Source organism: Dasypus novemcinctus, chromosome 1, assembly GCF_030445035.2.
Source record: "Dasypus novemcinctus isolate mDasNov1 chromosome 1, mDasNov1.1.hap2, whole genome shotgun sequence".
NCBI classification, from domain to species: Eukaryota; Metazoa; Chordata; class Mammalia; order Cingulata; family Dasypodidae; genus Dasypus; species Dasypus novemcinctus.
The window spans coordinates 114,333,405-114,350,860 of record NC_080673.1 but is presented as its reverse complement, the minus strand read 5'-3'; the positions used below and the strand labels follow the sequence as shown (position 1 = coordinate 114,350,860).

At 40.1% G+C, this 17,456-nt stretch overlaps 1 protein-coding gene across 3 annotated transcripts in view; it reads right to left on the bottom strand.

The window, feature by feature from the left end:
* The window catches only part of GPRIN3 (GPRIN family member 3), a 63,873-nt gene extending 55,185 nt beyond the window's left edge, over nt 1–8,688 (bottom strand). Inside the window, exon 1 of one of the 3 annotated variants that reach the window (XM_004480541.5) lies at nt 8,244–8,688. The gene's annotated coding sequence lies outside the window, so the exon portion shown is untranslated. The remainder of the gene's footprint in view (nt 1–8,243) is intronic. The other 2 variants (XM_058295521.2, XM_058295516.2) reach the window with 2 other exon arrangements.
* Nucleotides 8,689–17,456: the final 8,768 nt, after the last annotated feature.

Here is a 17,456-nt window from a genome sequence, read left to right as displayed (position 1 = left end):
ATATGCAAAGAGTTCTACATAAAATAAAGATATGGTGCATTAACACATACAGCAATCTAATGTAATATCTTAAGTCACTGGTCCTTAAGAAAAAGAAAAAAAAAACTAAATGATTGCTAAACCTGTTAATATTTTTTATTTGCGATGTGTGGTACAGTAAAAATCAAGCAAACAAGCAAAAAACCTCCATTATTCTCTTGGTGACAGACCAGAAAACTTAGTTTTTATTAATAAAATTTTCACAGAATCTACATATTCCATTGATGATGGAAACTTTTTAGACTCTCACTATGGTTTATGGGAGTGCGATTATAAATATTTTGTGTCAACCTGGCTAGGTTATGGTGTCCAGTTGTTTGGTCCAGCACTGGTCTAGTTATTACTGTGAAGGTGTTTCATGGATGGGATTAGGATCCGTTGACCTTAAGGAAAGGAGACTGCCCTCAGCAATGCTGATGGGCCTTATCTAATTAGTTGGAGATCTTAACACCAGGAATTGAGGATTCAGAGATAAAAATTTCTGCCATAAGACTTCAATAGCAACTCTTGCCAGAATTTCAGGCTTGCTAGTTTCCCCTAGGGAATTTGGACACAAGACTCCAACATCATCTTTACTGGAATTTCCAGCCTGCAGCTCGCCCTTTGAAATTTGGACTTGTCAGGTGAGCCAATTCCTTATTGTGTATATATACTGATATCCTGTTGGTTCTCCACAGATGGAGTCATACAGGGAAATAACTACATTCAGTGTAATCATCTCTTACGTCAATTTCATGAGTTGAATCATAGCATTTTAGAGCCCATGTTACTTAGACAACTTCTTGCCAGACTTCTGCTTCTACACAGGTAATACAATCAAGTGGAGCTATTGAGTACAAGTGACTTATATGAAGCCTCAATATCAGAAACAATAAGGAGTAGTGGCAAAATAGAGAGGCAGCACATGCTGCTATTCAGCCCCAGTCTGAAGAATGAGGGTCCAGTGTTTCATTTTTTCCTAATAGATCTCATTTTTAAATATTCGCTTAATTAAAAATAATCAACCTGCAGACCAAATCAGGCATAGGCTTCCTGCTAGGCTCACAGCCAGTCAATTTTCAATTTCTGATCTGGAACACACATTCTCAAACCCCAGGCCCAGGCAGGTTAAGTGAAGTTCTCCAGCTCTCTCAGATGTTAGTGGCAGAGCGTTCTTCTGCTTTGAAAAATCTATATGCATTTTTAAGAAATCATCCCGAGTTGGCGGAAATTGCACAGGCTTTTTCACTCACTTAATCATATCTCAGCCACTGACCCTGACTCTTTGATTAATTTCAGAAAACGTTCAATGAAAACAAGACCAAGAGCCCACACCAATTTTTCACAATCAATTTTCCCTAATTCAAGGATTCGGGGAACATATACACTCATTTACTAACTTTAGCTGATTAAATTTTTATTAACATTAAAATTCTAGTCACTTCATTTTTACCTGCATTTTTCAAGGAGATATAATTTATACACATAGAAAAGCATGCCTAGAGAACAATATAAATTTAAAAATTCATGCTGTATATAAAAAAGAAGTTAGAAACTGGTCTTAATAATCATGGAGGGCATGCTGAAATAATGATGGGGTTTTAAACTATGTTTTGAAGAGAATGAGAAAGGAACTAGCATTCCAAAATGATGTAATGAAAAGGAAAAGACAAAGGTCCATTAAAGTGGAACCCAGGATGACTCAAGTATCTTTTGCATTTTTAAAACAATAATTATTTAAAGTGCATCATGAAAAAGTATGTTCCTATCAGAGTACAAAGAAAGAAAAGAAAAAAGTCCAAATTATATTCAGAAGCTCCTTCATTGTCCCACACAGCCATAACTCAGAATAATGCAGAGGCAATGCAAAATTCTGAATCCTGATGATATTGGCATATAATACTAATTAAAGCAGACACACAGACACAGTTATTATATTTTAGAAAATTGTGAACAAGAATTGAAACAAAAAAAGAGGCTTTGATTACTCAGAAAATAAAGTCACCAAAAATACTTCACTCCCTTACACATTTCATTAACCAAAGCTTTAATTATAAAGAAAGAGCAGAGTCTCCCATAGACACAATGCGGTGATTTTAACTTTAAGCTATTTAGAAATCAGAATCCTTAAAACAATCAAGAATCTATCAATATAAAACATCTTGATTATTCCCCCTAAATTCGATCTCCAACTCTGATGGATCATTTGCAATTCAAGCTTTAATAAGGAGTCGGTGCAAGTCCTTTTCCTTCAGAAAATTAGTAGATGCAAATGACATTTTTTAAGGTACTTTGGAAATCTCTGTCCCCCTGTCCCTTACTGAATCAGCAACAATGCAGAGTTCTCTGGAGATGCCTCTAGCTTTGTAGGTTTTACTTTCCAGCCTCCAGATTTTTTTCAAGGTTTGCTTAGTTCTGCAAGTGTCACTGAATGTGAATAACTGACAAAAGTAATCTTCCTAGGGATGGCATGGGTATCCACTGCTTAGGATCAAAGATTTAAATTTTTAAAATTGCATCTGATTTGTAAGGCCAAGAAACCGTTTTGCCTCGGATCACATAGCTGATCCCCACAGGGTTTCTGCCATATGAGACCCTTGGGACAGAGACCCCCAGTCCTCAAGAAAGGCTCAAAGGCTTGCTGCATTGACTCACAACATTGGAGGAAGGGGAGCAAAAGTAATTTGATTCCCTACCCCCACCAGACAATTCTGCCATTTTCTTGAGGTCACATTTTCTTCCCCTGAGCCCAGAGACTCATTGGTGTATGGAAAGAAAATTTATGGATTTTAGTCCCAGCTCTGCCAGTGACTAAGGGAAGTTATTTATCCTCTCTGGACCTCATCTGTAATGTTTTTATTTCCTTGTAAATAACAGCATAGCCTAAGCAGTGGTGTTCAAACCTGGCTATTAGAATTCTTCTGGGAGCTGAATAAACATTTAGGTTTCTAAGTCCCATCTCTAGATTCTGATTCTGATTCAACAGGTCATATCATTTATCCCTCCAGCTAAGGGCTAGATATTATTATCTAGTAATAATAATTTGGGCCCCAAATTATGCAGCTAGCTTAAAAATAAAGCTGCCCATCTAATTTCAAATCTGAAAAAGTAGAAAGCTGTCACTGTGCTGCCAACTCCAACATGCTTAGTTAAAAAGCTGTGAAGTTTTCTCACTGGTATTCAAGATAGTAAGTAAATTCTAAGAGCATACTCATGCCTCCCCCCCTCCCCCCCTAAAATTCAATAAATATCTTTTCAATTCAAAGCAGCCTCTAAATGTTTTTTGTTATTCTTGACTTGACTCTTATGCAAAAAGTTTAGATTATCACTAATCTAAACACTCTGATGGTGAAGGAAGATGGAGAGGAATCCAAGACATCTTTTCTTAAAAAAAGTGAATTTCCATATTTGACTGCATTCCAAGTTAACTAATTCAAGCAGATGAGATCTATTTTAATCACCTATTGTTTTTCTGATTACAGGCATAACTACTCAAAAAGGTGTCTATATGTGGCTTTCTCTTATGCTCCTGGGAAAGAAGCAAAAGGTGAAAACATCCACCAAAAAAATTTCTCAGAATCACCAGTAAAGATTTTTTTCCTTCCCTACCTTTGTCTCCTCAAAATAACTACTAGGCCACAGCAAAACACTCCAATGCTAATTTCTAGAAATGCATACAGACATATGGAAATATTTAACTAAAATGATGGACGAGTCATAGTGCAACTGAGAAAATGAAAATAAACCCAATAGTGTAAGCTGCCCTGCATTTTGTGGTTCAACTGATTCTGGTTCATCTCAGAGTTGTCAGCAACTAGCACAGAAGTGGGTACCTAGGAAGTGCTCAGGGAAGGAAGCCTGTTGAAGAGAATAGAAGGGTTTGCTGAACTTACGAAAATCATCTCATCACCCATGCCCCTCAGTGCCAGTAATTATAGTTGTATTCTCGGCAATGAAATAATCATGCTAAAATGTGGTGGTTTATCACCCAATTTTCACAGTTTAACCATCAAATTCAGTAGAAACAGGGCCAGCAAAATAAATATTGCAAAATAAATGTTTTAAAACATGGCAGAAAATGACAGATTTATGATGTTGTGGCTATTTTGGCTAGATTTCCTTTAAAGTAGTGGTAGTGATATTAGGAAAATAAATTGGATATGAAAGAAAAAGCAATTCTATTATTTCAGCCTAACCAGGAATTCTACTGCAACTCATTCCCCTCAACCTGGTATTACTTTTTCTTTTCTAAATGATTCTTAAATATACCTCCTGTTGCTATAACTGCGTTCTTTACTTCCTCCTGCTGTATCACCATCCCTTCTTCCCTACCCACCCAGATCCTATCCATCTGGCATCAACTCGCTCAAGTTCTACCTCTTCCTTGAACCCTTTCTAGATTAATTAATTCAGTCCTCAAGAATCTTCCTCTCCTCTTACCTTACTACCAAGTGTTAGTTTAGGCATGTCTTACCTATCTCAATAAACTGCTATTCAGAATACTGAGTACATGCTTGTACCTCAGATCTTAGACAACTCTTGGAGGGTTTTACAAATGGAGAGCATCTCTTTCACATCTTTCCCTTAAAGCAGCAGTCCTTTGGACTCTGGGGAACATGATGCACAATAAGATAAACGCTTTACAAGACAATATACTATGTACATACATATCCATGTATATTTAATTTAAAAGTTCCATGAACAATACTTACCCTTCTATTTTGTTCTACCCATTGTATTTTTTAGAAAGAAAAATACTGATCAGACCAACTAAAATGACTTCATAATGAGTGTGTGACCTGCAGTTTGAAGCACTGTCCTAGAAGAGGACCTATTGATAACTGTGGGATTATTGAAAATATTTTCCTCATTTAAAAATAATTTAAAAATTTGGATATGGAGGAGCGAATGTAGCTCAGTGGTTGAGTGCCTGCTTCCCATGTACAAGGTCCTGGGTTCAATCCCTGCTATCTCCTAGAAAAAAAAAGTTTGGATATGGTCTTTGGAATCTCTTTAGCTCTCGTTCCTTAGGTTTTTCTTTTCTTTCTTTTTTTTTTTTTGGTTCATTTAATTTTTCTTACCAACATGGCTTTGTCCTTTCGGTGTCATCTGGGACAGTTAAATGCTTGAAATATATACTATTTTCCATTGTTCTGCCATGAGTACTCTTGTCATAAAAATACGATACCACTCATTTCTGTTAAGCTAATTTCTATAAAACTTGAATCTCCACTCCCTCATTTTTTCTTTTATTTTCACAAAATGCAAAGAAGGTGGCAGAAATTTCATAATTAAAAAATTGAGGTGCAGAGAATTACGATTTTCTCAAGGACACATCTCCCCTTTAAGCACACTATTCCAAATTAAGCAAATATAGCTTCTAGATATTTGAGGGATATAAAACTGGGTAATCTGAACAACATAGAGCCTAAAAATGAATGACTTACCTAACTTATCCAGATCAAATGATTTACTGACCAGGTGAGTTAGAAGCTTTTCTGGACTTCAGTTTGTGGATGGATCCTGCTTCCTTCTCTATCCTCAGCTTTCCACATTATCTACTCACATTGTTTTCAACCATCTAAAGCAGGGGTTCTTCACCTTTTTTTGTTCCACGGACCCCTTTGCCAGTCAGGTAAAAACTATGGACCCCTTACTAAGTCCACACTATACTGTGTATTATTTAATAAATATATCACACCTGCACCACCATGTCCCCACAAGAATAATGTTTTTTTGAATTTCAATTTAAGCTCAAGAACCCCTTGTTAAGAACTCATGGTCTAGAGCTATTGGTTCTTCCGGCGTCTATGCAGATTTTGGTTCTTAAACCAGGAAGGCTCTGCCTTCTCTACCTTTCATTCTCCAAGTCCCTAAGAAATTTTCCTAACCACCTCCACAATCTTGCTCCACAAACTACCCCGTGATCATTCTGCAAACTGCAATTAACTAGCTGTTATTGTAAGTCTCCCTCTCATGTTTTACAGGCTGAGATTATCTTTCATTCCTGCTTCTTCTCCACGACCTGGGACCATGCCATGCCTAGTCCATGATAAATATACTGTAAATGAGTGAATGAAAGGAAATGAATGTATAAAGGGTAGAGTGCTGAAAACTCTCAAGTGTGAGCTTGGACTAGAATTGTGTGCCCTGGCTCTCGGTGCCAATATTTTATAATTTTGTGATTCCATGACTAACATTTTAGTGCTTCTCCATAGGCTGCAGATTTTGTGACTAGAAATTAAAACAGTGGAGGAGAGCTGTATCTAAATGTACCTTTTCAAGAATATTTGAAGCATAATCAAGAAAATGCTAGAGGGACAAATAATTAAGAGTATTGAGCAAGTCTTTGAGGCAATTAAAAAAACAAAAACACCCAAATTTCAACACACCGTGTTGGAAACTATCCTGTCCTCTAATTGAGACTGGTCTGATTCACAAAATTCTTCAGTCCTTCTCTTCTCATATGAAGATGATGCGCTTGCTATTTAGCCCTAATTGTTTTTATAACAGCTTAGCTAGCGTTTGGGTGAAGTCTCCCCACATACATTCCTAGGTTCCTAAATTTTCCTTTAAAGATGTATAAAAGGACACTGAAATGCACTATTCATAGTTCTCTATCAGTTCCTGTGCTCTGCTTCCAAAACAAATTTATGTGCTATGATAGCTCGCCTTGCAAGGGTTATTACTCCTTTTTTCTTCTGTTTATGAATCAACAACCTATTCCCCAACAAACACATGGAAAAACTTCAAAAATATTCTTTATGATTCTATTTCAAAAGAACATTCCCTAATAAAAACCTCTGCCATTTGTAGATAGCAACACAAAAGATATTCTTCTTAATGCTGTGACTCATATGTCTTTATTCCCAGGGTTGGCCAATGGTGAGCACAGTGGAAAAGAAAGAATAGTTTATAACTGGAAAATAAGCACATTTGGGAGAAGTGCACTCAAAGCATTATCAAAGTAAAATATGCAGCAGTACCAACAAGAGCAAACAAAAGCCCACGCAAGAGATGTGTAAATATTTCATGAAGCTAAGCCTTAATCAACTCTCTCTGCAAATCTTGCCGGTGTTGTAAACACTTCAATTTCTTCCAGTCCCACCATAACCCAGATTCCTTGTAAAAACAAAATGAGAACATGGACCATTGGGTCTTTAACAAATATGTTGTGAAAAACATTAAACGGAGCACGTCCAAGTATTGCTTTAACAGGAGGAAGAAGATTCCTAATAAAAGGTGGTTGCTTCTTGGGTGACTGCTCCGAGTTCCGTTTCTCCCTTCCCCCTCCAAACCCTTGCCTTTTTTTTCCATCTCCTCTACTGCATTCTGGACACTCACATCATCTTAACCTTGGACTCTCTACACCCAAGTACAGCTTTCTCCCAAAACCCCTCCAGAAGAACCTTGAAACCTGTGCACGGATTTGCTGCCTTACAACCACCAAAAATTCACTTCCCAATGTCTATTAAGGGGTCCTTTTCTCCCTCTTTCACTGCCCATTGTTGCGTCTGAAATTTTTCCTACATCTTTTCCATCTGCCTGGATAGCGCGAAATCTGCTTTGTATATTCATCGACAGTCCTCTTCAGATCTTTACAAAAATCTACCTGTAAAGAACCATTTATAGCCTCTAGTCTCTACTCTCTATCCAGATTTAATGTGGTTCCAAAGTTCACCTCGAGATACTGAACAGGTCTCGACAATGATTTTTCCTTAACAACCTCTGCCCGCCCTTCCGCTTCTCTCCCTGCCCACCTGGAGAAAAATTATACACACACACACACATACATAAATATATACGTAGACCCACTCATAATGCTTTTATCTTAAGGGAGTAAGCTAGGAACATGGGGAAAATGCCAATGTAGTACTGACACTGACACACACACACACACAGACCCGTATTCGAATATACACTGTGTGCAGACCCGATGGTGTACAAATCCTCGCCCAAGAACAGAAGGTGTCTTCTTCCCTTTACCTTCAAAGCCCGAGCCTTAGGGAGCAATGACCTTGCAGAGAAATTCATCACCTGTGACCGTCCCGCCTGGAACGTAGGATGGGGATGGGACAAGAGCAACAGGCAAAGGATTACCGGGCAAAAGGTGGGGCCGAATCCACCCCCCTCACTGCAGAGCACTGTAAATCTCTGGTTCCCCGCACTGGGCGCTGGGCGGAGGTGGCGGGGGGCGTCTCCTCCCGCGGCCGCCGGTCGCCTACCTGCTCTCGCCCGGCTCTCCCCGGCGCGGCGGGGCCACTGCCTGAGCTGTGGCGGGGGCTTCCCGGCTCATCTCCCAACCAGCGGCTCCCGGCGCCAGGCGGGTGCCTCCGGCGGGCCCCGGAGCTCTGTCTTTTCAGACCTGCTCGCAGAGCGAGCGCGGGGCTTGCAGAAACTGATATTACTATGCAAAGAGCGGAGGCGGCGCGCCGGAGCCGCGAGGAGCCCGCGGGGGCTGCCCCCACCCCGCGCTGCGGCCGCCGTCGCCACCGCCCGGCGCAGAGCCAATTTGGAGCTGGCGGTTCACGTGCCCGACTGTTCACCGTCAGGCCCAGGGTGCGCCCAGCTGTCCACTCTGCGCAGCGCCGCCGGCCCGGGGAGTAAGAGGAAGGAGCAGCAGCTCCGCCCGCGGCGGCGGGGGCGGGGGCAGGACGCCGAGCCCCGCCCCCGCCGAGCCCCGCCCCCGCCGAGCCCCGCCCCCGCCGAGCCCCGCCCCCGCCGAGCCCCGCCCCCGCCTGCCGGTCCCCGGGGAAAGTGCTGCGGCGGAGGCTGCTGCGCGCCGGGCGGGAAGCTGGGCAGGGGCAGGCGGGTTGTGGCTCTGCTGCAAGCAGCAGATGGAAAGTTAAGAAGGGGATTAAGGAAGAGGGGTGGGGACCGAGAGCGACTCAGCAGGAATTCTGGCCCTAGCTGCTTCCCACAGGTCAGCCGACTCCGTAGCTGAGCCTGGACCCTAGCAGACGGTTTGCAAAAAGCCGCGTGCAGTGAAAATCTGAACGCAAGGAGACTAACCGACCTTTAAGAGGTGTTGTAAAATGTACAGTATCCTGAATATTTGAAGGGAGCATTTCTGACGGTATTCCATCTTCTATCCCCAACCCCCCTCCCTAATGGGTGTGAATATCATCCCTCCTGAGCAGCTCCAGCAAAACGCAATGGACGTGTAGAGTAGTTAGTGGCTATAGATGTTGCAAAATGGCACAATAAAAATAATTACTACTAACTGGGCGTTTATGGGTAGACACTGTGCACTCTCTCCTCATTCTCACAACAATCTAATGAGATAGGGATTATTCCCACACTTCACAGATGAGGAAAATGCAGCTTAAATGCCTTAGAAATTTTGCCCAAGGTCATACAGTAGTTATCCACTCAGCTGGGGTTCAAACCACTCCAAAATAATACTCTCTAAACCAGTACATAGGATTCACGTAGGGTCTTGTTAAAATGTGGATTCTGATCCAATAAGTCTCAGGTAGGGCCTGAAGAGCTACATCTCTAACAACTTACAGGTAGTGCAGACACCCTGGCCAAGGGGCCAAAATTTCTAAACCACTAGGTTATGGGTTTTAACTTGTTTCTTCTTTCACACTATTTCAAGTTGTTTGATAGCAACTGCCTGAGGGTGGTTTAAGAAGGATTCCAAGACTGTATAAAGACTGGTGAAGAATGCTACGATTGATTAGTCCAGCCCTTTTTGGTTGATAGAGGAGAGATTTTGACACCATGTGCTTGGCGGACATCCCTGCACTAGGCCATTTCTAAAACAATATGTTTATTACAGGAGTAATTAAACTCTTCTTTTTTCTCTGCACGACTTGTATTCATACTTTCCAGGAAAGAATATGATTGGGTACTCAATACATTCCCTTAAATGTCATGCTCTTTCTTGCAGGTTGTTCCTTCACTCTGGCATCATTTGCCACACCACATCTACCTCCTTCGTTTGCCCAACGAAATACCTTTCAAACCTCTGCTTAAGTCATTTCCTCTGGTACTGGGTTAAGGGCTTCTCTTCTGTGTTTCTAAAGCTCACTTATGTATCAGTTAGCATTGTACAGCTTATTCACTTGTCTGCCTTCTCACTGCCACTTCCAGACAATAATTTCTTTAAGGAGAGAATTATTTTTTCTTGGTTTATGTTTAGCACCTGGCACAGTATCTAAAGCATAGCAACTACCCCAAAACAATCTTGGTTAAGTATTGAAAAAAATAGCTGCTATTGAGATGATGGTGTTTTCCACATCTCTATCAAAAATGCCATTTACCAAATAGCAAAGTGTCTTCAGAGTTAGTTCACTCAAAATGGCCAGGGTATAAATTAGGGGTCAAAAGGCTTGGGATATAACCAATGTGAAAAAAAAAAAGTGTAAAACCTTCATATGCGCATTTAACTTATGTAAACCTAAGGAAATAAGATGAGGAGAGATGTGTGAGAGAACTGCAGAAATAATAATTCAAATGGTGCGGGTATTTTTTTTCTTCTTTCGTTGTTACCTGTACTTAATGTTTGGTTTTATCCTTGGAACTTTTTAAATTTTTCATTATTACGTATACTTAATAATTTATTTTAGAAATTTAAAATTTAAAAACTCCAAAGAATTGTACAACACAACAACAGTGAACCCTAATATAAACTTTGGATTATAGTATAATTGTAATAATATTGTTTCATCAATTGTAATGAAAGTATCACACTAATGCAGTGTTAATAATAGGGGAGAAAAGCTGAGTGTATGAGTGGAATATATTGGAACCCTGTACTTTCTGCATAATTTTGAATGAATTGAATTTATTATTTAGCATATCAGAAATCTAAGGATGGATGTCTTTATTCTATTCCTCCACCCCCATCCAGAAAATCTTCAAGCTAAAGTTTTACATCTAATATTTGGAAAGCACAAGAACACTTTACAAAGTGCTCACCTGAAAAATTTTATCGGTCTTCATAATTACACTGTAAGGCAAGTATAATCTCACTTCACAGGAAAGGAACCTAAGGCAGATTGATTTTCCTAAGAGTACACAATAGTTTGCACATGGTAGGGAACAGTTTGTAACAGATACCTAGTTCAGGGCTGTTTTTACTATTCCACTGTTATTCATTTCCTATTGCCGCTGTAACAAATTACCACAAACTTAGTGGCTTAATACAATCCAAATTTATTATCTTACAGTTCACGAGGTCAGAAGTCTGAAATTGGGACTTAAAGGACTAAAATCAAAGTGTTAGGAAGACTGCATATTCCTCCTGGAGACTCTATGGGAGAATCCGTCCTTTACCTTTTCCCACTTCTAGAGGCTTCCTGCATTCCTTGGCTTTTGGCCACATCATTCTGACCTCTACTTCTGTTGTCGCATCTCCTTCTCTGACTCTGGCAACCTTGCCTTCCTCTAAAAGGACCCTCTGATTACATTGGGCTGACCCACATAATCCAGAATGATTTTGCCATCTCAAGATTCTTAATCACATCTGCAAAGCTCCTTTTGCCATTTAAGGTGACTTGGGCTGGGGATTAGGATGTGGTATCTTTGGGGGATTTGAGGGATCATTATTCTGCCTGCCACAAGCACAGTTTATTCTTATCCTATAGTATTTACTATACCATACTCTTCCTTCTCTTCTGCTTAATTTCTCAGTCTGCTGGGAAATTCTTTCAACTGAAAAATTCAGATGTAAGTAATTCAAGAGACAACAGCAAATGTGTGCTAACGAGAAGTACTCCAGGATCAAGGAAAGGCTAAAGAACACATAGGATTATGAGCTATCTATTGGTCCGACTGACACTGGACATTGAGGAAATACTTAAGGGAAGTTCTAACCATAGTTCAAGGCCCTCTTTAATATAGAATTGTTCAATTTTCTGCCTTCAAACAGTACACTGTTCCATAGTAAATTAAGGTATTTCAAAACTCATGCAAAATTGAGTTGCATCAAATTCCAAAGAGAGTGATGATAAATGTTAAACTACTCTGTCAAACCAAATCAATAAATATTATTGTACATCTACAATGTGCAAGGTACTTATATAATGCCTAATATACAGAAGTGTTACAGTTTGAAATTCTTTTATGAATCCCAAAAAGAAAGATTATACTTTTGAACTAACCCATTCCTGTGGGCGTGAGACCCTTTTTTAAAAAAGATTAATTAATATATTTATTTCCTCTCCACCCCCCCCCTTTTTAAAAAAGATTAATTAATTAATTTCCACTCCCCTCTACCCCCAACTCGGTTGTCTGTTCTTGGTGTCTATTTGCTGAAGTCTTCAGGGACACCAGAACCTGTGTTTCCTTTTGTTACTTCATCTGGTTCTGGGCAGGCTGCACTTTCTTTAGTGCTGGGTGGCTCTCCTTACGGGGTTGCACTCCTTACACGTGGGACTCCCCTACGCGGGGGGGGGGGGGGGGGACACCCCTGCGTGGCAGGGCACTCCTTGCGCGCTGCGTGTGGGCCAGTTCCACACGGGTCAAGAAGGCCCGGGGTTTGAACTGCAGACCTCCCATGTGGTAGACGGACGCCCTAACCACTGGGCCAAGTCCACCACCCTGGTGAGACCCTTTTGGCTGGACTATGTCAGTGAGGCATGACTCAGACTGAGTCTCCACCCTCTTGCTGATATAAATGGAGACACAGGCAAGGTGAGTTCTGCCCTTTCTGACCTTGCAATGTGAAAGGAGAACAAAGGATCACTAGCAGCCAGAGCATAAACACAAAGACACCAAGAGGCTGTGCCCATGAAGAAGCTCAAGGTTGAGGAGCCAAACCCAGACTGAAGAGGTAAGCCATATTTCAGGCTGAAGTTGGGATGAAAGCAGAGCAGGCAAGACTGAGAGAAGAGGCCCTGTAAGAGATAAACCCTATGCCTGGTTGCCCACAGCTGAGCTCCAGGTGCTGGGCTCTGAGGGGAAGGCAGAGACCTAGGCAGAGTTCAGTGCCGCCTCCCCAGGTGGCAGGACCCCAGAATCAACAGTAGCTGACTTTGGTGAGAACACATCTCTGATGGTTCTTTGGTTTGGACATTTCACAGCCTTGGAACTGTAGTCCTTTATCCTAAATAAAATTCCCATTGTAAAATCTAGCCCATTTCTGGTACTTTGCATTGGCAGCCTTGTGGCAAACTAAGACAAGAAGTTGATCATTTCATTGAGGACACAGAATTTATGAAAAATGAAATAATAAAGGATTTAAACAGAAGAAACCATAGAAAAAGCATCATGAGATGGTACATGGTATTTCCCACGTGAATTAGAGAAAAAGAAATTTTTATTTGGAAGTTAGGTTTATACAGGTAGCAGAGATAAAACTGGAAAGGTAAGTTGGAAGGTTGTGCTTTGACGGATCTTAAATGTCAAGCTAAGGAATTTAGACTTAATCTGTGATAATAACCATAATTATACCTTATATTTACAGAGTGCCAAGTAATTTACAAAGCGCTTGTTCATCTTTTCAGAAATTTGACTTCCTCTCCTCTACCCCTCAGATAAGCAGGGCAGTGTGAGCACACACACACCTACACACACATCCAGGACACCACATAGGGGAGGAAATGCAGGCATCTTATCAAAAAGACTCTTGACCACTCTAAATAAAACAGGAGTTCCCCTCACCCACATCTGATGTTCTTTCTGCCTTCCTTGCCCTGTGTTACATGTTGACTCACGTCCCCCACACAGACATGTCCAAGTCCTAACCCTGAGTGTGTGGAGGTGAACTCATTTGTAAATAGGATCTTCAAGGCGTTACTGGTTAGGGTGAGGCCAGACTGATTCAGGGAGGGCCTTAATCCAATGTGGCTGGAGTCTTTACATGTAGAAGAAATTTGCGTGTAAGGGGTAGAAGACAGAATGACAGATGACTGTGTGATGGAGGCAGAGACTGAGTTGTGGATGCTGACAAGCCACCACCAGAATGCTGAAGACCTCAGAGAAGAATGATCCTGCTGACACTTTGATTTCAGACTTCGAGCCTCCAAAACTGTGAGACAATAAATTCCTGTTGTTTAAGTCAACCAGTGTATGGTATTTGTTATAACAGCCCTGGCAAACTAAGAAATCCTTCATGTTTCTCCCTGGAAATTATGTCTTGTTATACCTTAATTTATATTATGTATTTTTAAATTATATGCCTACATTCTGTAAGGACAATTACTTTGTCTGTTTTGTACACTGCTATATTCCTATCACCTAAAACAATGTCCAAAACTTACATGCTAAGGAAATGTTTGTGGAATGAATCATTATCACCTGTTTACAGATTAGAGAACCAAGATTACTGGTTTTTAAATGACTTTCACGATGTCTTACAAGCTGTTATGTCTAAACACTAAAACCCAATGTCAAACCTAATGCTGTTTTAATATTATGTTTTCTTTCCAAATGAGAGCCATTGATGGTGTTTAAACAGGACATTGATGTAATTTTAAAGTATAAGAATTTGTGATGAGAATCTTCTCTGTCACATCTTTCCTAAAATCTTCATCAGTTTAGCTGATTGGCAAGAAGCATTGGCAGGACGGAATTACCAACAGTAGGTTCTGGAGGGCTGCCATCACTTCTAAGCTATTTGGCACTAGGTAATACTGTAAGTTGCTTTGTAATTGTTCTCAAGTTAATTCATGTGTGCATGTCTTGACACCCTGTATTATAGGCTCTTTAGACTCAAGGACCATAACTTCTATTTCTTTTATATCCCTGCATTCTGCCCAATACTGGGCTCTAAATAGATTTGTCACTGCATGGTTACAAGATTGCTGCCATCTCTCCAGAAACCGTATCCTCAGAAACCCCAATCAAGACAGGAAGAAGAGAGACCTGGTAGAAAAGGGAACCTCTATATTTTTTATTTCATGGAGGAAAATGTATTTCCCAGAATTCATTTCCCCTCCCCGGAGTTGTTGGCCAGTATTTGGTCATTAAATCACACAGCCAGGCTGTTAAAGTGAGCCATCTAGCAAGGAGGAATGGGCTTGCCTTGAGTTTTCTAGACTAGATATCTTGCTGCCCCAATAAAAACTGTTTCTGTTAGTAAGAGAGAAGGCAGGAAGGATGTAGAGTCATCCCTTAACAGTGCCTTTTACAAATAATCAGTAGAGAAACCTTGTGGTTAAGTGAGGCTGACCTTAACCGAGGGATGAATATGTGACCCAGTTGAAGTATCTCATTTCATTGGCTATAAGTGATTGGTTCACGGGTGAATGAAAGACCCAAACTATTGCTGGAATACTTGAGAAAGATGGAGTCTTCTGGACGGTAGGTGGAGCTGCTAGTGGTGACTACACTGGGAAGATTGCCTCAGGTTATAGGCAAAAAGGAAAGCAGAGCTGGGAGATGGAGAGAAAGGGATGGGGTTCTTAGATCTAATTTAAACCACTAGAGGCAGCCATGCTTTAATTTAAGTTCTGCCTTTGAATTTTACATTGTTTAAGCATTTCTCAGTTGGATTTGTCTCCGGCAACCAAAGAGTTCTGATTAATAGGCTATGACAATAACTGCAAAGAAAGACTATCTGTATCTCTCAGAATATAGCAGCGAATCCAGTGACCCAACAATAATGCTTATCATCCAGTGAGAGGCACACTGAAGACTCAGTTGCCCTGTTTCTTTAGAAGCAGACATCTGCTGTTGCTTCTTTCTCTGAAGTCTCTGATGCACCTTGTAAATGTGCCTATTTCTGCTTCTTTGCTTACTTATTATTCTGCTTGTTTTTACTTGAACTCTTCTTTTTCTCTGCACAACTTGTATTCCTACTTCCCAGGAAAGAGAATATGATTGGATACTGGATACGGTCCCTTAAATGTTTCGTGCTCTTTCTTGCAGGTTGTTCCTTCCCTCTGGCATGATTTCCCACACCACATCTACCTCCTTCAATTGCCTAACACCTACATACCTTTCAAACCTCTGCTTAAGGTCTTTTCCTCTGAGAGAGTTGCTTAAGAATATGGAACTGGGTTAAGGGTGTCTCTTCTGTGTTTCTAAAGCACGCACTTATTTATCGCTTGGCACTGTATAGCCTATTCAACTGTCTGCCTTCTTACCATCACCTCCAAACAATAATTTCTTTGAGGACAGATTTATTTTTTCTTTGGCTTATATTTCGCACCTGGCACAATACCTAAAACATAGCAGCTACCCCAAAACAATCTTGGTTAAGTATTGAATAAAATAGCTCCTGTTGAGATACGATGTTTTCCACATCGCTATCAAAAACACCATTCACCAAATAGCCAGGCGTCTTCAGAGTTAGTTCACTCAAAATGGCCAGGGTGCAACTTAGGGGTCTAAAGGCTTGGGCTATAATTAATGTGAAAAAAAAAAAAGAAACTGTAGAATGGTGAACCTTCATATACACATTTAACTTATGTAAATATAAGTATATAAGGTAAGGAAGGGTGGGTGATAGACTTGCAGAAATAATTCAAATAGTGCAGGGATTTTTTTTTCATTGTTACCTTTACTTAATGTTTTTTCCCCCTTGGTACTTTTTTTTCATTGTTACCTGTACTTAATGATTTCTTTTTAATAGAGAAATTATGCTGAAATTACAGGGTTCTGATACACTCCTCTCATACACACAGCTTTCCCTATTATTAACACTGCATTAGTGTAGTACTTTTGTTACAATTGATGAAACGATATTATTATAATTATACTATTAACTATAGTCCATAATTTATGTTAGGGTTCACTGTTGTGATGATGTACAATTCTATGGTTTTTAAAATATATATTCTGGTAACATATACACAACCTAAAATTTCCCACTTTAACCATTTTCAAATACACAATTCAGTGGTGTTAATTATATTCACACTGTTGTGCTACCATCACTACCATCCATTATCAAAACTTTTTCATCACTCCAAACAGAAACGCTTTACCAATTAAGCACTAACTGCCCATTCCAAAATCTCTCCCCAACTCCTGGTAATCTGTATTCTAGTTTTTAACTCTATGAATTTGTATATTCTAATTATTTCATGTAAATGAGATTGTATAATATTTGTCCTTTTTTGTCTGACTTATTTCACCCAATATGATGTCTTCAAGGTTCATTCATGTGTGTCATGTATCAGAGCTTCATCCCTTTTTACAGCTAAATAATATTCCATTGTATATCATATTTTTTTATCCATTCATCTATTGATGAACACTTGGGTTGTTTCCATCTCTAGACAAATGTGAATAATGCCAATGGGAACATCACTGTGAAAATATCTGTTTGAGCCCCTGCTTTTCAATTCTTTGGGGTATATACCTTGAAGTGTGATTGACAAGTCATATTGTAAATCCATACTTAACTTTCTGAAAAACTGCCAAACCATTTTCCACAGTGGTCACACCATTTTACATTCTTGCCAACAATGAATCCTATTTCTCCACATCTTTTCTGACAAACATTTTTAAAATATTAGCCATTCTATTGAGTCTGAAATAGT